Source organism: Bubalus bubalis, chromosome 24 (genome assembly GCF_019923935.1).
Source record: "Bubalus bubalis isolate 160015118507 breed Murrah chromosome 24, NDDB_SH_1, whole genome shotgun sequence".
Lineage (NCBI taxonomy): Eukaryota > Metazoa > Chordata > Mammalia > Artiodactyla > Bovidae > Bubalus > Bubalus bubalis.
In genome coordinates this window covers 7017066-7043179 of record NC_059180.1, presented here as the reverse complement: position 1 = coordinate 7043179, position 26114 = coordinate 7017066, and the positions used below count along the sequence as shown (strand labels likewise).

Sequence of the window (26114 nt, the reverse complement as noted above, 5' to 3'; positions counted from 1 at the left end):
TTCTCCAGGCCAGAATACTGGAGTGGGTAGCCTTTCCCTTCTCCAAGGGATCTTCCCAACGCAAGGATCGAACCCAGGTCTCCCACATTGCAGGCAGATTCTTAACCAGCTGAGCCACCAGGGGAGCCCAAGAATACTGGAGTGGGTAGCCTATCTCGGGTTGCCAAAGCCCATCTGGGCTGGGGGTGGCCCAGGAGGGCTTCCTGGAGGCAGTGGCATCTAAGGTGAGGAAAGAGGGATGCACAGTGATTGGTCAGATTCCATAGAAGGAAGAATTAGTGCTGACACCAGAGGGGAACAGAACCAGGGAGGGTCTTCCAGCAGCCTAGCGGGCAGGAGCACACCTGGGGACCACCAAGGCTGGAGCAGGAAGCCTACGGGGAAGAGCCTGGCAGTGTCCTGAGACCAATGGGCAGCTGTTGGAGGGGGTAAAAGCCAAGGTCAGATTTGCATTTTTAAAAGCTCACTCTGGCAGCAGAGTGTACCGTGGGAGGCTGTGGGAGGGTCCTGGAGCCGGAAGGCCAATTAGGAGACCAGTAATGGTTAACCTCCCAGGCACATATCTCCCTGGGCTGTAATCATCTATTTATGTCTGTCTCCCCCAGAGACCCAGAGCTCTTTAATGAGGAAATAGATGGTTCAAAGCTGTTCCTAAGAGCTTTTATTGCTCTGGAAGTCAAGAGATGCTTAGATTCCTCCCTCAGTTCAAAGCCTGACCCCACAGGCACCTCATTCTGGTCAAGCAGACACACGAGAGGTATTAGGGTAACTCGGCACGTCCCATTTGGTATTCAGAGGCCCCTTGGCTGCAGCGAGGCACCCATGCTCACCAGCGGGGTCCCCGTCCCCCCATCATCAGCCTTGTCTGTCTTTGGAGAAGTCCTGTATCTTTGTCACTGAACGCAAACCACCTTGGAAACATCCCTGTTTTAAAATAGTGACTGTCCTGTGAGAGATGCAATGAGACTCCCAGAACCTTAGGACCTTGGGAACAGGTGGTTCAGGCTGTGATTTCCCCAGGGGTGCCCAGCCTCAGGGCCACGGGGGCTGACAGCCCCTACTGGGTTTCTGTGGGTGGGCAGGGGCCCCCTCATCCTCATTGCCTTCCCCATCTACCCTGGGCTGTGCCCAGTCTGTGGTTTATAAGCCTTTTTTTTTAGAAACAGAACTCTTTTTCTTCCCCCAATAAAACCTTGTCAGTAACCCCGATACATAAAAGAGATTAAAGACTGAGGTATAAACACTGAAACTTGAAAACAACTAGAAGAATGTATACAGTTGTCTGACTCGGGGATGGGGCAGGACTTCACAAGGATCAACAGGAAAGGAGGTGGTTTTCTGGTTAGACGTGGGGGATTGAACACACATGTTTCCCTCCAACTCCTACCAGCAAAAGGGACGGTAAAGAAAGAAAGAGGTACAAAGCACAGAGCGGAGAGACAGGCAGAGGGGGCTTCTCAGGGATGAATCACCAGGGGAAAGGCAGAGAGCGACCACGTCCCAGGCTGACAGACAGAGGAGGGCTTGGAGAGCAGCAAGGGCTGATGGTCCTCTCTGGGTTCCGGGATCCACCCCAGGGGGGAGGCCCACGGGCACTGAAATCTGGGGAGGCCCCCTGAACAATTTGGCAGGGGGAGGGCGGCTCTCTGGAATGGCTCTGCAGGTAAAGAATCCACCTGCAATGCAGGAGATGCAGGTTCAATCCTAGGTTGGGAATGCCCTGGAGGAGGAAGTGGCAACTCACTCTAGTATTCTTGCCTGAAACATCCCATGAACAGAGAAGCCTGGCGAGCTAGAGTCCAAAGGGTCGCAAAGAGTCGGACACAACTGAGTGCGCTCACGTACCCTGTACGATGGCCAGGCGCCCAAAGGCCCCCAGTCAACAAGGCCAGACACACGGGGGGATTCCCAGGGGACGCTCACTGCCCCTCTTCTAAATACTGCAGGATCCTGGTGCCTCTGAAAGCAGCCTTTCATGGGAAAGACAGAGCGAAACAAAACAAGGGTCCCCTGTGTCATGCCACCTACCCCACCTCCCCCCATCCACCGACCCACTCATCCGTCCTCCACCCCAACATTCACACCCACCCCATCCCCTACCCACCCCTGGCCACCCCCTCCTCCACCTGGAAGCCCGGTGGGTGCCCGTGAGCCCCTTGGTGACCCTGCGCTCGTATCGTTTTGTTTTCGTTTTAGATGTGGACCATTTTTTAAAGTCTTCATCGAATCTGTTACATTTCTTCGCTTTTCATGTCTTGGCATTTCGGCCACGAGGCATGTGGGATCTTAGCCCCTCCACCAGGGATCGAACCGGCACCCGCTGCATGGGAAGACGAAGTCTTAACCAACCACCGGAATGCCAGGGGAGCCCCACGCTGTGCTAATACTGATGGGCAGGGGGTAGGGTAGTGGGAATGGGGTGCCTGCCCTCGCAGCAGAGGCCCAAGAGCATCTTATGGGGCAGAAAGGGCGTCGACTCTGGAAGCGGGCTGGCCTGGAGAACTTTCTGGCTTGAGCTTTGTCTGCTCCCTGCACACACAGGAGGGCGTCACCCCACCCTGGGGGCTCCCCTCCCGAAGGAAGAATGTGGGGCAGGATGGCCATGGGTGAGGTGTCAGTCGGGCCTCAGCTCCACGCAGTGAACGTTCCCAAGGCGTTCGCAGCCCGTAAACACATTTCCAGGGTCTGAGGCAACACACAGGACTCCCTGCAGGGGGGACGGTCAGCAGAGCGAGGGGCAAGCCTGGGCTTGCATGCGAACCTGTTTCTGGAGAGCAGGCAGGACCCCGGGCCTAGTCTGCGCTGGCACTGGGCATCCTGCTCGGCCTGCGGGGAGTAGCTTGGCTGTCAGAGGGCATGGGGTAGGCTGGGGAGGGGTCCGGCACCCCAGCCGAAGAGAGAGGCCCAACCAGCGGGCAGGGCCCTAGGCTGCCAGCCTGGCCTCCCGTGCCACCTGCCTGGGCAGGCGCTCTGAGGCTGGGCGGGTTTTATGGCTCCCTTGGCATCCTGTCATCGACAAGCAATTAAATTATGCATGTTTAACTTTCTCTAATTATTCCTCGGGGCGGTGGAACTATGGAAACGGGCCTGGCGGGGCAATGCTGGCTGTGTGACCGGCCGAGGCCCTGCCCGCCTGGCTCCGGGCCTTGGTTTCCCTTCCCTGAGAGGCAGACTCTTCACTTTCTGGGATTCTGAGGATTCCCACATTCCCAGCACACACCGGCCCGCGAGCGTTTCCTCGCATCTAGGACACAGAGGCAGAACTTGAGCTTGGAGATCTTTGCCAGTATATGTAGATTGGAAGTGAGGGGGTGTGTGGGTGAGACAGAGACAGAGGAACTGACTGCTCAGTGTGGTCAGTAGAGAGAGAGCTAGAGAGGCCGCTAACTCACTGTGTGGCTTGAGGCCCACTTTCTCTCTGTACCTCAGTTTCTCCATCTGTAAAAGGGGTCTATATATTTTTTTAAGTTAGTTTTATTTCTGTATTTATTTTTGACCGTGCGGGGTCTTTGTTGCTGCATGAGGGCTTTCTCCAGTCGCAGGAAGCGGGAGCTACTCATTGCAGTGCATGGGCTTCCCCTCGCGGTGGCTTTTCTCGTCGTGGAGCACAGGCTCTAGGGTGAGCGGGCTTCAGTAGTTGCGGTTCCTGGGCTCCCAATCACAGGCTCACTAGTTGTAAGGCACGAGCTTAGTTGCTCCGAGGCATGTGGGATCTTCCTGGACCAGGGATCGAACCCATGTCTTCTGCATCGGCAGGCAGATTCTTTACCACCGAGCCACCAGGGAAGCCCAAAAGGGGTTTACACTGACCAGCTCCAAGGGTCTCAGGCTCTTTGCTCCTGCCCTCTGCCCCCTCGGCCTCAGACCGCCCACTGCAGAGGGTGGTTGCCGGTCTACCCACCACGTGCCTTTGGCCAGCACTGCTTCCAGTCATGGCTCTGAATCTTGAAGTCAGGACCCTCCCCCTGAATGAGATCGGACTCCCAAGGTCTGGGCTTTGCTGACAGGGCAGGAGTTGGCTACTGCAGAGACTCCTGAAGAGGCAGAGTCGGTCCACTGTGCGGCTGAGACGCCGACAGCAGCAGCCAGGGTGGCCCTGCCCCAGAGGCCCAGCTACCCTCTCAGAGGTGGTCTGCAGGCAGGGGGCATACACAGGGTGGGTGTCACCCACAGCCCACCCAGTGGGGCCCGGCTGGAGGAGAGCCCCACATCCCCTGGGAGACCCTTGACCCTAGCCAAGACTCCAAGGGGAAGACGGTTCCAAGGAGGTCAATAGGGTAAGATGCTGCGGGGACAGGGGTGGGGCAGGCCAGCTAGACTGACCGTGAGTACCCACAGGGCACCACAGGAAAAGAGGGTCCTGAGCTGCCTCCGTTTCCCTAATGTGACGAGAACGATGGAGGTAAGCTTTCCACTCCCACCCCAAAAAGCCTGACTATAGGGAATGAAAGCTGGTGGAAAAGAGGGGTACTGAGAACTCTCCTTTCTCATGGTAAGCCTTGAAGGGCTATTGGCCTTTTTAAAACAATATACATATTGAATAGATTGAATACATGCGTGCATTCTCGTTGCTTCAGTCCTGTCCGACTCTTTGTGAACCTATAGGTTGTAGCCCGCCAGCCTCCTCCGTCCCTGGGATTCTCCAGGCAAGAATACTGGAGGGGGTTGCCCTGCCCTTCTCTAGGGGATCTTTAATTTAAATGTTTAACTGGGTAAAAACACAGAACGTGCTTATAATGCTGTGTGGAAAATATATAGAATTGTATCTCTTCATGAGCTGGCGGGAAACAAGCCAGCTGCAGGCTGGAGTTCCAGGGTCACTGGGGACCCCCAGACTCCTGGGGCCACCAAGACATGATCATTCTAGATTTTTCCAATCCTGATGTTTCCAATTCAGCCTGAAGCTCTTAACCACCCTCTGGTGCTCTGAGCCTAGCCTCGTGGGTAGCAGAGAGGCCCTGATGGGAATTTTGTAAAATATCAATACCTCCCCTGGGCCTGGGAAGTCACCTCTCCATTTAACTTGTAGAGAGCTGCTTGTCCAGGTAACCGCAGACAGATGGGATTTTTCTAAGACACAGACCCCAAAAGGAAGGGTGAAAAGGGCAAGGCCAGGCCGAAGGTGGGGGCCCTGCCCTGGGTCTCCCCTGTGCTCCCTCACACATGCCAGAGCAATGAACCCCAGCGGGGGCAGGGAGCCTGCTGGTCGGACAGAGCAGTGGCTGTGTGCCAGGCCCAGCCGTGGGGCTTGTGGACAGGACAGAATAATTAAATTCCATCCTTTTCTATATCAGGGATCACAGAGAAGGCCAGAGTTTTTCAGGAACTTCTGCCAAGAGTTTTTATTGAAAAGTAATTTGAGTTCTTTCTTGAAGAGGGGCAGACTTACACTGGGTGTCCTCGCCATGGAAATAAAAATCCCCAAAGGACCAGCTGCACTGAAGCTGCTCAGAGCACAGTGGGAGCTGGCCACTTACCCACCACCCCCCCCACCCACCACACACACACCAGCATCCTCTGGACTGCAGAAATTTCCAGCAATGTTCAGAAAACCCCCATGGGGAAAAGAGACAACACGGGTGAGTGAAAACTATTCACCAAGGTTCATCAGTCACCTATGAGGCGAGAGGCAGAAATACCCTGGCACACGTCCCTCCTTTTGTGAGTGAGGAAGATGAGACTCAGGTGAGGTTTAACAACATAGTCAAGGTCACCCAGCTTGCTGATTAAAGGCGGCCTTGCCTTCCCATATGGCCATGGTGGGCTAGGCTAGGTGCCCTGGCTGGGGAAGAACTCTCCATGCGATGTACAAACAGCCCCTGGGCCGCAACTAGACATGGGGGAAGTCTGTGGTTTTTGCATCCCCCCAGCTTCCCAGGTGGCGCAAGTGGTGAAGAACCCACCCACCAATGCAGGAGACATAAAAGACATGGGTTCGATCCTTGGGAAGATCCCCTGGAGGAGGGCATGGCAACCCACTTCAGTATTCTTCCCTGGAGAATGCCATGGACAGAGGAGCCTGGCAGGCTATAGACTATAGGGTCACAAAGAGTCAGACACGACTGGAGCAACTTAGCACACGCACATGGCCCTACAGACTCTGCCAATCTGACTGGTCAAGTCTGTCTTCTTCCCTCTCAACCTCCAAATCCAGCCCAGAGTTCAAGATTGTTGGGTCTTGTACCACGGCTGAACCACACCCCAAAACATCTTTGCCCTAGAAAAATCTAAAGAGGAATTATTGGAATTACTAAATTAATTTAGCAAGGATTATAGAGTTTTCAAAAATCAACCATAGTCCTATACATTGACAATAACCACGTAGAAAGTGAAATTTTAAAATACCATTCACACAGCATCAAATTATCTAGGAATAAGTCTACTGAAAATTATAAAACATCACTGAGAGAAATTAAAGCATATTCAAAGAAATGAAAAGATACACTATACTCATGGATTGGAAGGTGCCATACTATATACGTTAATTCTCTCCCAATTGATCTATCCATTCAATGCAACCCCATTCAAAATCTCAGAAGTTTTTTCGTATGTTGTGTGTGTGAATTTTCAAGTTCTTTCTAAAATATATACAAAAACACAAAGGTCCAAGAATAGCCAAATGCAAAGATGAAATAGAACAGAAGTGGAAGACTTATACAACCAGAACTGAGATCTGTTATAAAACTATAGTAATTAAGACACTGTATTCTTGATGCAAAGACAGATGATTCACACTTAACACAGTCACCTGGTTTATAAAAAAGGTATACATGAGTACAGGAGAGAAAGGAAGGACTTCAGTAAAGAGTACTGGGTCAATTGGATATCAAAATGGAAAAGTAAAGTAAAAGAATCTGACCCCCCAACCCACGCCACACACGAAAGTCGATTCCAGATACATTGTAGATCTAACTGTTAAAAGAGAAACAAGAGTTTTTTGGAAATTCCCTGGTGGTCCAGTGGTTAGGACTCCTTGCTTTCACTGTGGAGGGCACAGGTTCAATCCCTGGTTGGGGAACTAAGATCTCGCACGCCATGCAGCCAAAACAAAAACACAAAACAAACAAAATAACACCCGATACAATTTTTATAAAATATCGGTAACTTACCTTTGTGACCTCAGAATAGACAAAGATTTCTTCTAATACAAAAAGCACTAACATTAAGGAAAGCTTTGATAAGATGAACTGCATTAAATGTAAGAATTTCTTTTCATCAGGAAGACAGCATTAAGAGAATGGAGAAGCCTCTCATCAAGGAGAAGACATCCTTGGAAAACATAAAACCACAAAATAAGATGCCAAATGGCTGAGTCATACGTAGAGGGGCTCAACTCCTTAGCTGTATCAGGAAATGCAAATTAAACTACACCCACCAGGACAGCTGAAAATGCAAGACTAACAATGCAAGTATCTGAGTATCCAAGAGGGTGTGAGTCACTGGAGCTCTAAGACAGCATCAGCGCAATGTCCATGGAATAACCACGTCTTAAAAACGTGGCTGTTTCTAATAGGGATGAGCAATTTCATCTAATAGGAGCAATTCTATCTCTAGGTACAAAAACAATAAATAATGTCACCAAAAGGCTTGTGTAAGAATAAGCAGTTGTTGCTCAAAATAACCAAAAATTTTAATAATCCAAATTCCCATTGGTGGCTGACGGGATAAACTAAATATTCCCAAAATGGAATATTACACAGCAAGAAGTGCACAGAAACCATATGCCGCCCGGTGGATAAGCTCACAGAGATGACAGACCCCAAAGGGCACACACTCACGTGAGTCCATTTATTGAAATTTCCATCACAGGCTGGACAGCTCGAAGGCGGTGGCCTGTGCGTGAGTGGTTACCGTGAGGAGGGCAGTTATCAGAAGAGGCAGGGGGAGGACTTCTAAGATGATGAAAATGGTCTCTTTCTTGACGAGGATGCTGGTACACAGGCGTGGTCTGTGTAAAACATGTCTAACCCTGACCTTGCTCACCCTAAACCACCAATCTGACATGTCACCCTCTGTGCTCCCCATCGCCCTGAGGAAAACCCCCATCGCCCCTGAATGGGCTGCTTGCCATGATCTGAGCACCCCTCACTCTTCTAGTTCTTTGGCCTTTGCCTGTCTTGTTATCATATCCAGAAATAGATTCTAACCCACTCCAATGATTAGTAAATTCCTACTGAAGCACCACCTCCTTCAGGGAGCCTTCCTTGACCACTCCAGGTGGACCCAGGCAGCCACTTTCCTATTAATTGCCAAGAGTGCAATATACACCTTGCTTAGAGCACTCAGCAGCCTGGCTGGGGAACATCTTGTGTACCCCTCTTCCCTGTGGGTCCATGCCTCATCCATTCTTGTATTCTGAAAAGTGGGGCAGGCATACCCCTCTGTCACATGGGGCTGCAGAGAAGCTCATGTGTCCTCTTGGACAGAGGCAGTGCCACCTTGGGGGAGGGGGTGAGCAGATCTAGGAGACCCTCAGCTCATTGTCCAGGTGGCCCACCTTGGAGGCTCTCAGGGAACTTGGGGAGGGGAGGGAAGGGACCGTCCTCCTTCAGGGGCCAGGGGTCGTGTGTCCCAAGCGAACCCTGGCAACTCTGTCCCGGAGCTTCCTCCCTGCTCGCCCCCCCACCCCGCCCCCCGAACAGCTGGTTTCCATTTCCACCAAGGCCAGGAGAAGTGGAAGGGGCTTAAGGTAGAGATAAGAAAGTCGTTTGGACGCTGAAGTTCATTACCTTCTGGCTCATGTCTCGGTGGGAGGGGAAGAAGGGAGGAAACGCTGTCTTCCGATTTCACAATAGCAGAGAGGGTCTGGCCCGTGTGGAGCCACGCAGGTCATAATAATGATCAAAAGAAGGAAAAGCAACTCGCGTTCATGGAGCACTCACTCTGTGCCAGACGCTAACGGAAGGGCGAGACCCGATGCACCACTTTTCATGTATACTTGTCTAATTCCTACAACAACCCAATGAGGGAAGAACCTTTATTATCTCTGTTTTGCAGATGAAGCAACCCAGGCACAGAGAGGTTAGGTAATTTGCCCAAAGTCACATAGCTAGTAAGTGCCAGCGGCTGGATTCAAAGCAGGCAGTCGGCTGGTGGCGGTGGTGGTGGGGGTACCGTTGGCTCTTAGCCAGCTTAGTTGCTCCTCACATGCTGGATCTAAGTTCCCCAGCCAGGGACTGAACCCACGTTTGTTTGATGCAATGTCTTTCTCCTCAGCACTGTTTCCAGTGGACTGTGGAGTGACTTCCCTTCAGACTGACTGGCACGGCTGGGAGAAGTCTCCAGAAATCCATGAGTATGCAGCAGCCGGAATTCTGCAAGATCAAGGACTTCTTGGTCCTTCTCAGAATTCTGCTGGAGTGGGGTCTCCGCAGTTGGGGGTACTTGGATTAAAGGGCTCATGTGCCCGTTTGCTCAGTGGAGGGATTTCCAGTCTCCTAGGACTGTCCCACAGGACTCAAAAGGGGGTTTATCCAGAAATAAGAGATTCAGAAGCTTCCTTGATGGCTCAGTGGTAAAGAATCCACCTGCCAATGTGGAGACATGAGTTCGATCCCTGATCTGGGAAGATCCCATATGCCTTGGAGCAACTAAGCCCATGCACCACGACTACTGAGCCTGTGCTCTACAGCCCGGGAACCACAACTACTGAGCCCCCGTGCCACAGCAGCTGAAGCCCGTGTGCCCTGGAGCCTGTGCTCTGAAACAAGAGAAGCCACTGTGACGAGAAGCCCACTCACTGCAAATTCAGAGTAGCCCTGACTCGCCGCGACTAGAGAAAATCCCGCGCGGCAACGAAGACCCAGGGCAGCCAAATAAATCGGCAATGAAGACCCAGGGCAGCCAAATAAATTAAAAAAAATTTTTTAAGTAGTAAGAGATCCAGTCTCTGCAGCCATTTGGGGGATTGAGAAAGGGGAGGACGCCCTTGCATACGTTTTATTTTTCAGGGTTCACCGAGCCGGTTGCTTCTCTTGGGTGGATTTCTGAGGTTCGCGTGGTTAATCTGAAGTTATTGTTTGAAGTGCTCTCTCTCTTTTTTCCTCATCCAGAAAGAAATCATAAATATCCCCAGGGTCCCAGGACGCTGGCAGGCGGCCCTGCCTGGGTCTGAAAGATGACACCAGGCGCAGCCCTGGGAGACCAGCTCTGACTCCCCTCCCCGTGGACATGTGGTGTTGCTGTTGCCACCATCGTTCTGTGTCAGTGGGAAAGGATCCTTTTTAACAGGGCTCCGAGCTCCAGGTCAACGTTCAGGACCCCTAAAGCGAAGCGGGCTGACTGAGGGCCTCCAGAATGTGGGAAAGGCTGCCTGATTCTGCTGGGCAGATCACCCACGGCCCTGGACCCAAGGCAGGGCCTCCCCCTCCTGCATCACTGGTCCAGGCTCAGGTGGGTGCTGAGCTCTAATCTTAGGGAAATGGATGAGGTGCCCAAAGACAGCCAGAAGTGGGCAGAGTCACTTGGGGTTTGGGGCTTTCGGAGGAAAATGGTGGTAGAGTTCAAAGTCCTCAGGTGGGAGACTGGGGGACCTCCAGGCATCGGAGGATCTCCTGGGAGCAGCTCTGATCTTTCCCTGTGTGCACTTGGGCAGACCCCTTCCCCTTTCAGGGTCTCTACTCCTCCAAAGGTATGGGAAGGCCCAAGGTGGCTTCAGCTTTAATTCAAGGATCAGCTGGGCTCCAGGGAAGCCCTTGGTCTCTTAACAGCATTGTCTACCTCTTGAAGGTTGTTCAGGGGAGCTGGGATGTGAGCGCCGGGTGCTTCCTCTGACACCAGGTCTCCCAAGCTCGCTCTCTCTCTCTCTTTCTTTTGGTTGCACCGCATGGCTCATGGGATCTTAGTTCCCCAACCAAGGACTGAACCTGCACCCTCGGCAGTGAAAGCACGGAGTCTTACCCACTGGACCACCAAGGAATTCCCAAAGGCTCCCAAGTTCTTTACCAGAGGAAGAATCCCAGGCTGGAGAGACCACAGGCCTGACCTCCTAGCAAAGAAGGGCTCAGAGCAGCAGTTTTCAAATGCTCTTTTTATAAAATAATAATAATTTTCTTTATTTTGGCTGTGCCAGGTCTTAGTTGCGGCATGTGGGATGTAGTTCCCTGACCAGGGATCGAACCCGTGCCCCCTGCGTTGGGAGTGTGGAGTCTTAGCCACTGGACCACCAGGGAAGTCCCTCAAATGCCTTTTTAAAAGGAAGAGGTGGTTTTATTCCCCTATACAAATGGGTTCTGGGGCCGTCAAAGGATAACAAGTCAAAGAGACGCTGCTGACTGCATGGGGTGGGAGCCCAGAACCCCGGTGTCAGGCATCACCTATCCGCAGGCTCAAGGTGGGCAAGAGGGAGACAGGTCTTGGTGTCCCCACCTCCAACTCTCAGCCACTCAAGGGAACAGCACGTGATGAGGCCCACCCCATGTCCAGTGGGGGATGTAGTGGCCACACAGAAGTTTCCTGCTTCATGACATGGGGCAGTCTGGGCTCAGCTCCCATAGGCAATGTCTGGGGTTTATATTCTTTCAGGTCTGACCTGCTCTCTCCCTGCATACCCATCTCTCAGGGAGCACCTTGCACTAGTCAGCTTCCCCCTCCCAGCCCCCTGTTGAGACAGGGGATGAGGGAAACCAGGAAGGAGGAGGAGTGGGCAGGTGACAAGACTCCGGATTCCCAGGGTAAAACCTGGACTGCATCCTTCCCCACAGGAGGAGGTTGTCATGGCAACTAAAGGACCACTTGACGGAGCCAGTCCCCACATCAGACACAGACCCTCACTGAGGGTGGATTTTTCTGCTAATTGCCTGTATTTTCCAGCCTGGACAATCACTCGGACACAATCTGGCTCTTTCTTAGAGACATTTTCCCTCCCCTGACTGACCCGATAGTTTAAAACACATTTGAACAACAGAGAGGCATTTGTTCAGGATTTACAGTGTTTGCCTAATAGCTCAAGGCTTAGTCATCTCTCTGGGCCCTCCACCTCGACAAGCTGTGTGACCTTGGGGAAGTGACTTAACTCTCTGAACTTCAGCTGCTTTGGCCCAAAGGATGAGGGGAATCAAGGCCACCTCCTCGGACAGAGAAGGGGCAGCTATATTTGTACCCATATTAGAAAACAAACCCCCCATACAGTTGTAAAGACCAGAAGGGTCTTAGGCCTACCTCACTGGGCCCTTTCTTTTAACAGGTGAGAAAATAGATCTGAGGTGGTATGTTGTTTGTGGCCACAGTCACACATTTGAGGTGATGGTCCACCCAGGGCTAAAACTCAGTCTTGGGTGTGAACCTTCTCACCATCCCAGGGCAGGCACCCCAATACTCCCCCTTAGTCATTTACACCATAGTCAGAACGAATCCACACAGCACCACTGGAAGCCCAACACCATACAAAGAGTTCTGCTGTCCCTCTCTCCTGCCAGGAGAGCCTCGCAGGGAGATAATGTTATCCCCATAATTAAGGAGGGGCAAGAGATGGTTCAGCCCCCAAAGGTAAAACGTGGCCCAGGATCTGGAAATGCCAAGCCTCCCTGGTCACCTGCTCCATGTGTGTGCAGATTAGAGGAAGAGACGAGAAACCTTCTGCTCAGGCACGAAGCACGGTCCATGGATCGGGCTCCTACTGCGCTAGGCTAGAGCCACAGGAGAAGCTTCTGTTCCATGAGCAGGGCTCTCATCCACACTGGTCCTACCCCAGGCTCCTGGGAGCCCAGCTGGATTCACCAAGTGGCAGATGAGAGAAGGCTCGGGCCACTGCAGAGGAGGTGAGGGGCAGCCCAAGGCGGGCCTCGGAGTCTGATGCTTGCTCCCTGCTCACAGCTGGACTGCCCTGTGCGGGGGAAGGAGAGCCCCTGCCTCCTCCTTCCAGCCCCTCCGAGCTTTAGGGATGCGGTGGTGGGGTCTGGGGTGCAGATTCTCTTGGGGGAGGGGTCAGTCCAAGTGCCAGGGAGGGGCGGTCTGACCCAGTTACCCCTAGTTCCTTTCTCCCTCTCTTCTTCCGCCCAGCTCTGCACACCAGACCCAGGCGCTGCAGCCAGAGACACATCTGGCTGCCTGGGAAGGGGCCCTGACGCCAGCAGAGTCCAAGGAAACAGTCTTGGAGAACCCAAGGGCCTGGGGTGAGGGCAGGGGGTGGGGGGACGGGCTGGGGTAGGACCCAAACAGCTCGGGACCCCTTGGTGGCCCAGCCTCAGCCAAGTCCTGAAGGACAGCAGAAGTCCAGAAATGAGCCGCCTTATTAGTGGGGGCATTCAGTCCCCCTTCCTGCAACACCACCCTCTCAGCCTTGCACCCCGGAGCCCTGAGAGGCAGCGATCCAAGACTACAGAAGTCTGCCAGTCTGGTGGGTGTGAAACGCCCTCACACTGTGGTTTGAATTTGCATGTTCCACACTGCTAATGAGGCTGAACATCTTTTCATAAGTTTTTGAGCCATTTGTCCCCACCACCTCCCCTCCAGCCTGTGAAAGGCCTGTCCACATTCTTGACCCATTTTTCTATTGGCTATTTTTCTTATTGATTCAGGGGAGTTCTTTATTTCCGATGTCAACTTGTTGCCAGTTTTCTGCACTGCAAATATCTCCTCCTAGTCGTGGCTTGTGGGGCTTTTTTTTCTTGTGTTTGGTAACACTGCCTTTTCTCAGACAAAAGTTTCCCAAACCATTTGCTTTTAATTCCTTTAAAGGTATGTGTGGAGTCGTGATAGGTACCTCCATATCCGACTCACAACTTTCAAAGGGGGGCAAGTCTACTGACTCGCTCACGCCTGCACGTGATGTTGGCCGTCGGATCGGTGGCGGAGGTCTATGCGGTCATAAGTTCCTTCCTCTGTCTTGTTTGCCAGGAGTTTCCATCATGAAGAGGTGTTGAATTGTATCCTTAAACTGTTTGTGAGCTGAATCACATGAATAGATTTTCTAAATTCTCCTCGGTCACGATCTATTTCTTTTCGTGCATGGCTGGATTTAAAATAACTAATATTTAGGATTTTTTACTTGACTCATCTATAGTTCCAACCCGGAACCAACCTGGCGGTCCCAGACAGAGGGTAAATTTCAGTCCCGAATTTGGGGGAGGTTGAGGCCCAAGGCTTTGATTTCTCAGGCTTATTTTTCCCTTTCCTGAGTCCAGACACACAAGCTTCCTTGTTGTCATGAGCCAGGGGGAGACTTTTCCGGTCTCCTCTTTCACCACGTCTCAGCTATCACTTAACACAGGAGCCCACCCCATCCCCCCTCTTCTGGTTCAGGTATAAACCTTGGTCCACATCCCCACCTACCAAACAGCAACCACAGCCACGGGGTCAGAACCCTCTGCTTCTTTGGTTTACTGCCACTGGAATTTCAGGGGGGTCACAGAGCCTGGGTAAGTCCTGGGGGCCCCCACTTGGTCCCTGCCCTGGTGGGGAGGTACAGAAGGATTGACAAGCTCTTCCCTGATTTTTTTCCAAGTTGAAGTTCAATTTAAAATGTAAAAGAAATGGTTCTTGAACATGCTGATGAAAAAGGCAAAAGGATACCATCTTCCTACTGGTCCGCCAGCTGATCCAAGCACAGGGTAATAATAATACATGGTAATAATAAGACTATGGTAGAACTCATAGTCTTCTAAGGCCGAGAGATCATCTGAGGGACTTCTCCAGCTGTCCAGTTGTTATGACTACACCTTCCAGTGAAGGGGGCATGGGTTCAATCCCCAGTCGGGGAACTAGATCCTGCATGCATGATACAACAAAGGAGTCGCAAGCGGCAACTAAGACTTAGCACAGCCAAAATTGATTATTTAAAAAAAAGATAGAGTCCCATAAAAAGACCCTCAGAGTGGCCTCTGGATCCTCCAGTCCATCTCGCTCACCTCTCCCCTTCTCCACAGCCTCCCTCTGCACCACATTGCATGGCCTGTGGTCCCCAAAATAGACCTTGCCCTTCTCTGGCTCCTGAACTCTGCACATCATCTCTGCGACAGGGGCCTCCTTGTCCTCATTAACAGACTCCTCCATCACGACCAAGCAATGGGCGTGGAAGGACTGGGGGCCCATGTGGGGAGGTTGGAGGTCCCGGAGGACTTCAAGGAAACCACTGTTCCTTGATGCTCTGGGCCGGGTTGGACTGCGCCCATATTTAGCACCACTGTTCATGAGCCAATTGCAGCCCTACCCTGGGACAGGACATGGGGACTGCAGGTTTGATCAAAGGCTACAGAACCCAGTGAGTGACTGAAGTCCCTCAGTCGTGTCCAACACTTTGCAACCCCATGGACTGTAGCCTACAAGTCTCCTCTGTCCATGGAATTTTCCAGGCAAGAGTACTGGAGTGGGTTGCCATTTCCTTCTCCTGGGGATCTTCCCAACCCAGGGATCGAACCTGGGTCTCCCGCATTACAGGCAGACACTTTACCGTCTGAGCCACCCCAGCCAAGTGCAAGTGCCAGGAGGGAGCAAAGCATCCTTTCCTTTGTGAAAAAGGACTGTTTACCTTGAATAAAGATAAAGAGATGGACTCAGATAGCAGGTGTAAACTATTTTTTATATATATATATATTATCCATTATATATATATATATATAAAATGGATAAATAGCAAGGTCCTACTGCATAGCACTGGATTCCCCAGTGGCTCAGCAGATAAAGAATCTGCTTGCAATGCAAGAGACAGAGGAGACTCGGGTTCAATTCTTAGGTTGGGAAGATCCCTTGGAGGAGGAAATGGCAGCCCACTCCAGTATTCTTGCCTGGAGAATCCCATGGACAGAGGAGCCTGGCGGGCTGCAGTCCAAAGGGTCGCAAAGAGTCGGACACGACTGAATGACTAAGCACGCATCGTATAACACAGGGAATGGTATTCAATATCCCGTGATAAACCATAATGGAAAAGAATATGAAAAGGAATACGTATTTACGTACGTGTACCCGAGTCACTTTGCTGTACAGCAGACATTCACGCAACATCATAAATCAACTGTATTTTAATAAAATAAGATTTAAAGAAAGAAATGGACACAGAGACTCAGACAGGAGATGGGAGTTAGACAAGATCACCTAAAAGGAGCCAGGGCAGGGCGGCCAAAAATAAATGAACTCATTTTTTAAAAAGTTGCTGTTGGAAGGTGGTGCCGGGCTGAGTATGGGAGGTGGATGGGGTTCATTTTCTGAGAAGAGGATCCTGCCCGCTTTTCCTGGACACACAGTAGGGTATTCTGGGAAAGCTTGCTAATGGGGTGAGAACTGCCCCTTCCCTTTGGGAAAACCTTTCCTGGCCTGCCCTGAGCGGGTTCCAAATGCTGAGGGCACTTCCTATAGAGAAGCAAGACTCTCATCACTTGTAGCCTCAGCACCACTTGTGGCTAGTGACCCTGACATCTCCCAAGCCCACACATGACCCCCTGGGACGGGGCAGCTGCAGGGAGCTGGTGGCAGAGCCCGGCCTGGGAAGACCAATGGCATCTAATATTCAATCTGACATCATCTGGCCGCGATTTCCAGAGACTAAAATTAGGCCGAGGAAATTTAGGATGCTGCTTCGAATTTCCAAAAAAAACAGGGGTGGGGGCCAGAAAATGGATCATAAAAGAATTTTTGTGACTCAGTCCCAGCTAGGGAAAATAGCCATGAGCTCCACTTATGGGAAGAGGCAGAGGAACCTTTGATCCATTCACTATAAAAAGAGACCCAAACTCTCTGAGCTAGCATGCTCCCACTAGGGGTTTCCTGGTTTAGCCCCCTTTCATCAATGGCTTCCTTAGTGGCTCAGATGGTAAAGAATCTTCCTGCAAAACAGATCCCTGGATTGGGACTATCCCCTGGAGAAGGGAATGGCTACCCATTCCAGTATTCTTCCCTGGAGAATCCATCCCATGGACAGGAGCCTAGCAGGCCACAGTCCATGGGGTTGCAAAGAGTCAGATACGACTAAGAGACTATACTTCCACTTTTTCTTCAATGGATCAGACAGACGCCAGGCCCTGTCCCAGGTCAGCCAGCAGCTGGTGGGGCTCCATCTTGAGCCTAACTCCTTGATACAATCCTCTGTCCCCCAAGGACATTCGGTTTCTTCCCAAGTTATGAGGGATGAGGAGGGTCCCCAAAGTCCTGCTGCTCCATTAGAATAAAGTGTTTATGCCCAAGGATCCACTGAGAAAGGTCCAGGCCACTCTGGACCTGAGAATTTGAGAAGTGACCCCTGTCCCATGTGGAATGGGATCTGGCAAGGGTTAGGGAGTGTCTCCTTGTTTTCCCACCGAGGCTGAAGGACCTTGGATACAGGTTTCTTACTGAGACATCAGGGAACCCTTGGAAACCAGAAGCAGGATGATCGGTCCTGGGCATGTTTTAGGAGAAACTGTCTGAAGTTTTGTCCAGTTCTCCGAGTTGGGGATCATGACTCCTCTAATGTCAAGACCACTGTCTTGATTGTGCAGTTCAGTTCCACCCCTGACAGATGAGGAGCGAGGGAAGACTGGCTGGAGATGCTGACACATATCGGAGAAGGCAATGGCACCCTACTCCAGTACTCTTGCCTGGAAAATCCCATGGACGGAGGAGCCTGGTAGGCTGCTGTCCATGGGGTCGCACAGAGTCAGACACGACTGAAGCGACTTAGCAGCAGCAGCAGCAGCTGACACATATACGCAGTTCAGCAAGTCAGAAATGGGTGGAAATATGGAGGAGGGGAAATTCTTGGGCAGAAAGGTCAAGAAACCAGAGGTAGGCTTCTTTGATGGTCCAGAATCCACCTTGGTGGTTACGGATCCACCTGCCAGTGCGGGGGACAAGTGTTCCATCCCTGGTCCAGGAAGATCCCACATGCCACAGGGTCACTAAGCCTGTGCACCACGACTCCTGAGCCCATGCTCTGCAACAAGGGAAGCCACCTCCATGCAAAGCCCACACACCACAACTAGAGAGCAGCCCCCGCTCAGCTACCGAGTGCAGCCAAAAAGAGAGAGAGAGAGAGAGAAAGAGAAACCAGGGGTGAGTGAGGGGATGAAGAAATGGAACTGGGAAGATTGCCACAATTGCCAACCATCCAATACAAATGGGGCGCTAGGCTTTTTAAAAGGAGGGGCAGAGAATCACATCCTTAGAACAGGAACCACTAGCTGCTGGAGGAAAAATGGAACTTGCATTTCTGACAAAAGTCTGAGGAGCTCCTTCAGGGGCCTCCTAAAAAGAAGGCTAAGTGGAAACGTGATGTTCCCAACACCTCCACAGCAGAAAACCACATCAGCGCTCAAGGAGCCTCTCCCAGGGACTGCCTGAGGCTTCCAAGAGCAAGCCTGGGAGAGGCAGCGCCCTTACCTGTCCTGTGGGCCATTATACTGCCCTCACATGGTTGTGGTGGGAATTACAGGAGCAAGCTGGCATGAACCCCTGCCCCACCCTACACAGAGCCAGGCCCAGAGTAGGCAGGAACTCTACCCAGATGTGAGTTTTCTTCCTTGAAATGAGAAGAACAGGACAGTGACCTGAAGGGGAACGAAACCCAAAAAGGAGGGGATATATGTATACGGATAGCTGATTCACTTTGCTGTACAGTAGAAACTAACACAATGATGTAAAGCAACTATACTCCAGTAAAAATCAACTTAAGAAAGAAAAGAACAGGACAAGTCACTATTAAGAACTGTTGAGAGGGAGGCAAATGCTGGGTGGGCATTGGTTAGGAATTTTCTGGTATCTTCAGGATCATGGTATTCCAAGTGTACCCCTGGCAACACAGCAAAGACTTGGGTCTGATTTGGGGATTTCATTTCTGACATGCTGGGCAAATGCTTTCAAAGTTGCAGAATAAATAAACAGGAAGCTGGATGGGAAAATTAGCATCCCCCAGTCACTGCCCCCCTCCACCCTAAATAGAAGGTTGAAAGCCTGACTTCAACTTGAGGGTGCTGGGAGGCTGTGCAGACCAGGAAATTTTGCAGTAGCCCCACCCACGGGAAAGAGAAGCCACAGAGGGATGGGCAATGCATGGGGGCCGGGAGAGGGAGACCCCCGTGTGGCTCAGGCAGAGCCAGCCCAGAACTGGCCTGCCCACGGCGGTTACAACTCAGAGCACGGAGCCCCTGGGGCTGCCAGGCCACCTCAGGGCTGAGCAAACCCAAGATTCATCTCACAAACAAGGAAACGCAGGCTCAGAGAGCGACAGGCCCTCCCCACAGCACACACCGGGAAGTGGCAGAGCCAAGGAAGGAACCCAGGCTTTTAAAAATGCCAGAACTGGGACTTCCCTGGTGGTTCAGTGGCTGAGACTCCGCACTCCCAATGCAGGGGTAGGGGCGAGGTTCAATCCCTGGCCAGGGAACTAGATCCCATGTGCTGCAATGAAGAATTTGTGTGCCACACTGAAGCCCCCGCATGCGGCAACTGAGACCAGGTGCCGCCAAATAAATAATTTTTTTTTAAAAAAAGGTCAGAACCCTGTATCTTGACCAACTGATTTTTATCAAGCTTTCCAAGATCATTCAATGGAGAGAGAAGGGTCTTTTCCACAAATGGTGCTGGGAACACTGGATATACATATGCAAAGAATGAAGTTAGACCCCTACCTCACACTATATACAAAAGTTAACCTGAAATGGGTCAGCAACCTAAATGTAAAGCTGAAATCATAAAACTCACAGAAGAAAACACAGTGTAAGCCTTTGTGACCTTCAGTTCAGTTTAGTTCATTTCAGTTGCTCAGTCGTGTCCAGCTCTTTGCGACCCCGTGGACTATAGAGTCCATGGAATTCTCCAGGCCAGAATACTGGAGTGGGTAGCCTTTCCCTTCTCCAGGGGATCTTCCCAACCCAGGGATTGAACCCCAGTCTCCCACATTGCAGGCGGATTCTTTACCAGCTGAGCCACAAGGGAAGCCCCTTATGACCTTAGATTTGGCAGTTAATTCTGAGAAAGTACACCAAAAGCATAAGCAGCAGAAGAAAAAACAGATAAATTGGATTTCATCACAATTAAAACTGTTTGTGCATCAAAGGGCATTATCAAGAAAATGAAAAGGCTGCCGACAGAATGGGGAAGATATTTGCAAATCCTGTATCTGAAAAGGGTCTAGCGTCCAAAATATCTTACAGAGCGACAACAAAAAGACAAAGAACTCAATTTGAAAAGAGCAAAGAACTTGAATAGACAATTCTCTATTCTCTGTAGAGAGAATTGCTACAAGGGAAGCCCAAGAATGCTGGAGTGGGGTGTCTATCCCTTCTGTAGCGTATCTTCTCGAGCCAGGAATCAAACCAGGGTCTCCTGCATTGCAGGCGGATTCTTTACCAACTGAGCTATCAGGGAAGCCTATTTTCTGTATAAGAATGGCCAACGAGCACACGAAAAGATTCTCAGCGTCATGAGTTGTTAGGAAAATGTGCATCAAAACCACAGTGCGTTGCCACTGCACACCCTCTATGACAGTTAACAAAAATGATTTTTTTGGGAAAAAAAAAGAAAATAGCAAGTATGTATGAGGATGTGGAGAAATATGGAACCCTTGTATATTGCTGCTGGGACTGAACAAATGGTCCAGTTGCTATGGAAACAGTTTGGTGGTTATTCACTAAGGTAAACATTGAACTACCCTATGACTTCGCAATTCTACCCTTAGATAATGCCGAGAACTGAAAACAGGTCCTCAAACAACCACGCATACATACTGGCTATTCACAGCAGCACTACTTCTAAAAGGTAGAAATAGCTTAAATATTCATCAACAGATGTATGGATTAACAAAGGATGGAATACTATTCAGCAATAAAAAGGCTGAAATAATGTACTGATAAAGGTTACAAAGTGGACAAACTTCAAAACTATGCTAAGTGAAAGAAGCCAGATAGAAAAGGTTACATGTTGTGTGATTCTACTTATAGGAATAAATATGATAAATCCTCAGAGACAAAACATAGATTGGTGGTTGCCAGAGGCAGGTAGAAGGGGGCGGTGCAAGGTAGAAAATAATTGGTTAAGGAGGCACAGGTTCAATCCCTGATCAGCAAACTAAGATCTCACATGCTACAGGGCACGACCAAAAAACAACACACACACAAAAAAACCCAGTATGGAATAGCAAAATGCTCGAAATGAGCTGGAAGTGATTTTCAGGAAAAACTCCGGGAAGTTCCTGCCCTGAAGCCAACACTGAGCCGGAACCTCAACATTCATAGCCTAGTAAGACCTCATTTCTGCTGGCAAGGAGCTCACAGCTCAGGGACATCTAAGGGATAAGGGCTATGCCTGAGGGTCACTCAGGGGCTGGGGCAGCCTGAAGCAGGGAAGGGAGTGGACTTGCCTGGCCTTGGTCAGGAAAGGCTTTCTAAGCCTTGAAGGATGAGTAGCTGAATGAAGTATGAGTAGCTGACCAAGCAAAGAAGGGCAGAGTGCGGTGGGAGAGAGGCCCTCTCTCAGCAGAAGAATGCATGCAAGGGACAGAGATGTGAGACCAAGCATGATGCTGGTGATGATGACGACGATGATAGAAGATACTAATGATACATTTCAATGCACCAAGCCCTATTTTAAACATTTTACAAATACTAACTCACTTAATCCTCTCCAAAACCCAATGATGATGGTCTTCCCCTTATCCCCATTTTACAGACGAGGAAACTGAGTGGATGCAGAGGTTAAGGAACTTGATTGACAGCAGGTACGTGGTTGAGCTGTATCCCGTCTCCCTCATCATCTTTAACCACCTTGCATTTGGAGCCTCAGACAGCTCAATATCCTTAGAGGGTAAGATGTGAGAGGGTCAGAGGCACGGGACATAAGAGGGCCCTTAGATGTCTGGATTCGGGACACTGTGCGTGCACAACCCTAGGGGGTGCCATCACTACCCAGTCCGCTGAGATTTGTATATTCATTACCACCATTTCCCAGCAGATGGCGGTCAAGTGCCTTGAGAAAGAAGCACCTTGTCCTAATCTGCACAAAGACACGTCTCACGGTGGTGCCATTTGGCTTCTGTCCAGAAGGAGTTCAAACAGGGAAGGGGGGACGTTCAATTTCCATCTTGGACTGGAGGCTGCTGGGGCAGTCCAGGTGATAGGTGGGTGAGGTCTAACCAGGGGCCAGAGAAGAGAAGATGGGTTCCAGGGCTGTGAATACACAGGATCCCTGGAACTGTTGCAAAGGAAAGTATTGGGGTTTTGAGGTTTCTGGACTCAACAGTCAACAGAGTAATATTCACCCTTAAGCAAGGAGAATCTGGGGTTTCCCTGGCGGTCCAGTGGTTGAGCCTCTGAGCTTCCAATCCAAGGGGGTTGGGTTTGATCTCTGATTAGGAAACGAAGATCCCTCATGCTGTGCGGTGCAGCCAAGAAATTATATTCTTAAAAAAGAGGAGAGAGAACCTGAAGTGGCTCTAGGGAGTGTTGATGAGTTGGGTTTGGGATATGTAGGGGGTGAGGGGATCGTGTGAATCTAAGCAGGATGTCCAGAGGGTGGTTGGACAAAAAGGAGTGAATCTCAGTGCACGACCCATCAATTTGAGATGCGAGCGCTCTGGCTGGGAATCCCATCTGGTCTTAACCATCTTGCAGAGTTATCGCGGGAAACCTGGGAGGGAGCGGGATCTTTCTGGAGTCTCGGAGCAAGTCAAGGTGAAGCCAGGGTTACACTTCTGTCGCACCCAAGTGGGACCCTAAGTCATTGTCCCCCCTCCTGTGCCAAGAAGATCCTTAAACATACTCTCTCGATGAGGGCTGCAGAACCCACTTACTAATAGGAAGGAGTCCGTGTTTCTGGGAACACACAGAGTCCTGACACCCCAGAATGCTGCAGCTGAACCGAAAGAACAAAGTGATCCAGAGACCCACAGCCTGGATGCAGCAGACACAGGCTGGCACCGAGGACCCACCCCCAGCGTCTGGCCGCCCAAGGTCTGGGGTCCCCTTCTCAGGTCCCTCGAGCCTGAGCCACTGTCACCGTCCGTGGGGGCCGGGCGGGCAGGTCTGGCCTGGGTTGGGTTTGGTTTCTGCTAAGAGGCCCCCACCGGCTCTTTGATTAGCAGCCAAGACATGCTTCTTTCCAAGTCAAAAATAAAATAAAAGAAAGCATGTTACAAAGTGACTCCCTCTCCCCGGCTCATTTTAATGTGGTTTTCGGCATCGGCTTATTAGAGAACATGTGTGTGCAATATGGCTGTCACAGCCGGGATTCCGGGAGGCCGCCGGGCCGCGCAATCAAGACAGGCAGGAAGGAAGTCGAAGGCATGTCTTTGAGGATCAGGTAATTGGTGACTCTCAACTATTTGTCCTCGAGGCTCTGAACAGGTCTGCCTTCACCATGTCCTTTCCCCTTATAAAACCAAGGCTTTCTGGAGCCTGGCAGAGGGGAGGGGAAAGACAGGGAGGTGTGGGGACAGTCCCGGGTCTGGCTCCTCCTGTCTTCGGGTCCTCAGACGTGGACAAGGTGGGGAGGGGAGAGCGCTCCAGCAGGCGATCAGGAGACGGAAGGTGTAGCCTCTAACGACGCTGTGTTATCTTGGGCAAGTGCCTGTTCGACTCTGGCCTGCTGGGCCTCTGTCTCCTCATCTATTAAGAGAAGGTGGGACTTCCTGGTTGGTTAAGAATCCACTTGCCAATGCAGGGGACACAGGTTCGATCCTTGGTTTGGGAACTAAAATCCCACATGTCAAGGGGCAACCAAGCCTGAGGGTCACAACTACTGAGACTGCACTCTAGAGCCCAGGAGCCAAAACTACTGAAGACCATGCGCCCTAGAGCCGGTGCTCTGCAGCAAGAGAAGCCCACACACCGCAACGAGAAAGTAGCCCTCACTCGCCGCAAATAGAGGAAGCCCGAGCGAAGCCCGAGCGCGGCAACGAAGACCCACAGCAGCCACAGAGAAATTTTATTAAGAGAAGGTGCCTGACCTAGATGTCAAAAGGTGACTTCCATCTCTGACGCTCCCCGGTTTCTCTTGGTTTGAAGGGGATGCAGGGAGGGAGGAGAGAGAAGCAGAGCTGGAGGTGTGGCCTCCATCCTGATTGGACCTTGGCGGAGGCGGGGGTGGGGGGAGTCCTTGCAATTCTGTAAAGTCAGAAGGTGACTTCAATACAATCGAACCCACCCTGGTGTAGCACATGACTCTTCGCCTCAATGTCTCTCCACCAAGAGGAAGTCCACTGCCTCTCTGGGAACCTACCAGCGGGTCATCTCTCCCTCTCCGCCCCCTGGTCCCGGGTATGTTCACTGGTCCTCCTTCCCGATCCATGACGCAGCCCTTCAGATGTCAGGGGAGCAAGGACGAGTCTCCCCTGAACCCGTATCCTTGGCCCAACAGCCCCTCTCTCTGCCCTCCACCTGCAGGTCTGGTGTGCCCCTGGGGCAGGCTCGTGCGGACAACAGCCTGTTCTGCTAACAGCCGCCCCACCTAGCGGGCACATCCAGAGAGACAAGGCGGCGGAGGGCAGCGCATCTCTTCAGCACCTAGGATGTGCAAGGCACGCTTCCGGGCCCCTGTTTTATAGTCTCGTGACTTGCCCAAAGTCACCTGATCCGTCTGTAGCACTCAGAAGTCTCAGGCGGCAGTGGAGCCCAGTGGCTAGGACCCAAGTCCAAGTCCGGCCTCACCTCTATTCGGCTGGGTGAGTCCAGGCAGGTCGCTTAGCTTCTCTGAGCCTCAGTGGCCTCACATGTAAAACAGGAGCCACTTCCCTGGGCTGTGGTGGGATCCGGTTCACGTAAAGCACAGCATTGCACAGGCGTGTCAGTGCCATGCTGAGGCACCATGTGACTCTGGCTCCATCGGACTCGACCAGGACGCTGGCGGACCACCAGCCACCTCGCAAAAGACCCCTCTGGGGGAGGGGCTGAAGGTTGCATTTGCTTCTCTGAGAAATGACAGATCCCTACAGATTCTAGAAGGCTTCCAAGAATCGGAAGCACCGATTCATCATCAGAGCCCCTGTTCCCCAGGCTGTCAGCCATGCCCCACACTCCCCACCTGGGAGGCTCAGCCCAGCAGTGGGGCCCCAGTCACAGGTCCGGTCCTTTCTCCTTGCTCACCTCTTCTTTGTTCTCCCGACACCCTGCCCCAGCTTAGAGACCCTTTGGGGGCCTGGCTCCAAGGGAGCCACACTTGCTGTGGCTGTCAAAAGGGTTCCAGGGCGGGATGCAAATAAAAAGAAAAGCAAATACTGCACATTTGGTGGCGTTCCCGTGATTACCCGCTGTCCCCAGGCCATTTCTTCATAGCCAGGGAAGGACAATGCCACACACGTGCTGTGTGCAAACACTCACACGCATGCATGCACACACACACGCACTCAGGCACACACACAGCAGGCTCACACGCATGGCCACTTCCAGACCCACTCAGGCCCATCCATACACGTGATTGGACGCACAAGTACACACACAGGCCACACACACACACACACACACACACAGTGGGCAGGGCTGGAGTCAGAGAATCTGAACAACAATTAAGAGCCCAGGCTGTGACGCTTGGTGGCGGGGGCTGCGGGCAAGTCGCTGAATTCCTCAGGGCTCTGGCGCCTCATAGGTGTAACATAAAAGATCGTAAAAACCCTCTGTGCCCTGATGGCTTCTCAGGACCCTGGGAGAAGGCAGCAGATGGGGACGTTTTATGAATCACAGACTCCAGCACACACAGCGGCACCCAGCATCGGCATCACCCAGACAGACAGAAACACTGGCATCTCAGACGTGGAGGGGAGCGTGGTGGAACACGCCCCTCACCAAATCGGGAGTTGCCTACGAAGGAGGGCACACAGCCTGGATTCCTAAATCTTAAGGCGTGATGAGGGGCCAGTTGGAGACTAAGAGGGGGCCCTGGCTCAGTCGGGCTTCCCTGGTGGCTCAGACGATAAAGAATCTGCCTGCAATGCAGGAGACCTGGGTTCAATCCCTGGGTCGGGAAGATCTAATTTACGCCTGATTTTCCAGCCGTGGTTTCTGAGATACGAAAAAACAGGAACAGGGAGACATCAGGGTGGGACAGCTGCGCTGCCACCAATGCCCTGCGTCCCCGAGGCCGCAGGAAGGAAAGCGTTGCAGGAACAAAGGAGAGGGGCCCCGCAGAGCCTCTGCTCCCAGGACCCTGGGCCCCAGGATGAAGTAATAAAACAGGTGTGTGACAGGAGGGACCGAGTACATATAACCCAGACCCGATTC

At 51.7% G+C, this 26114-nt stretch overlaps 1 protein-coding gene and 1 non-coding gene across 3 annotated transcripts in view; one reads left to right on the top strand and one right to left on the bottom strand.

Annotated features, from left to right (window-relative positions):
- COL26A1 (collagen type XXVI alpha 1 chain) overlaps window positions 1-26114 on the bottom strand; it is a 161010-nt gene that overhangs the window by 22630 nt on the left and 112266 nt on the right. The gene's annotated exons all lie outside the window — the stretch shown is intronic.
- Window positions 6946-7018, top strand: TRNAE-UUC. The gene has a single exon. It is a non-coding gene; the product is annotated as a tRNA-Glu (tRNA).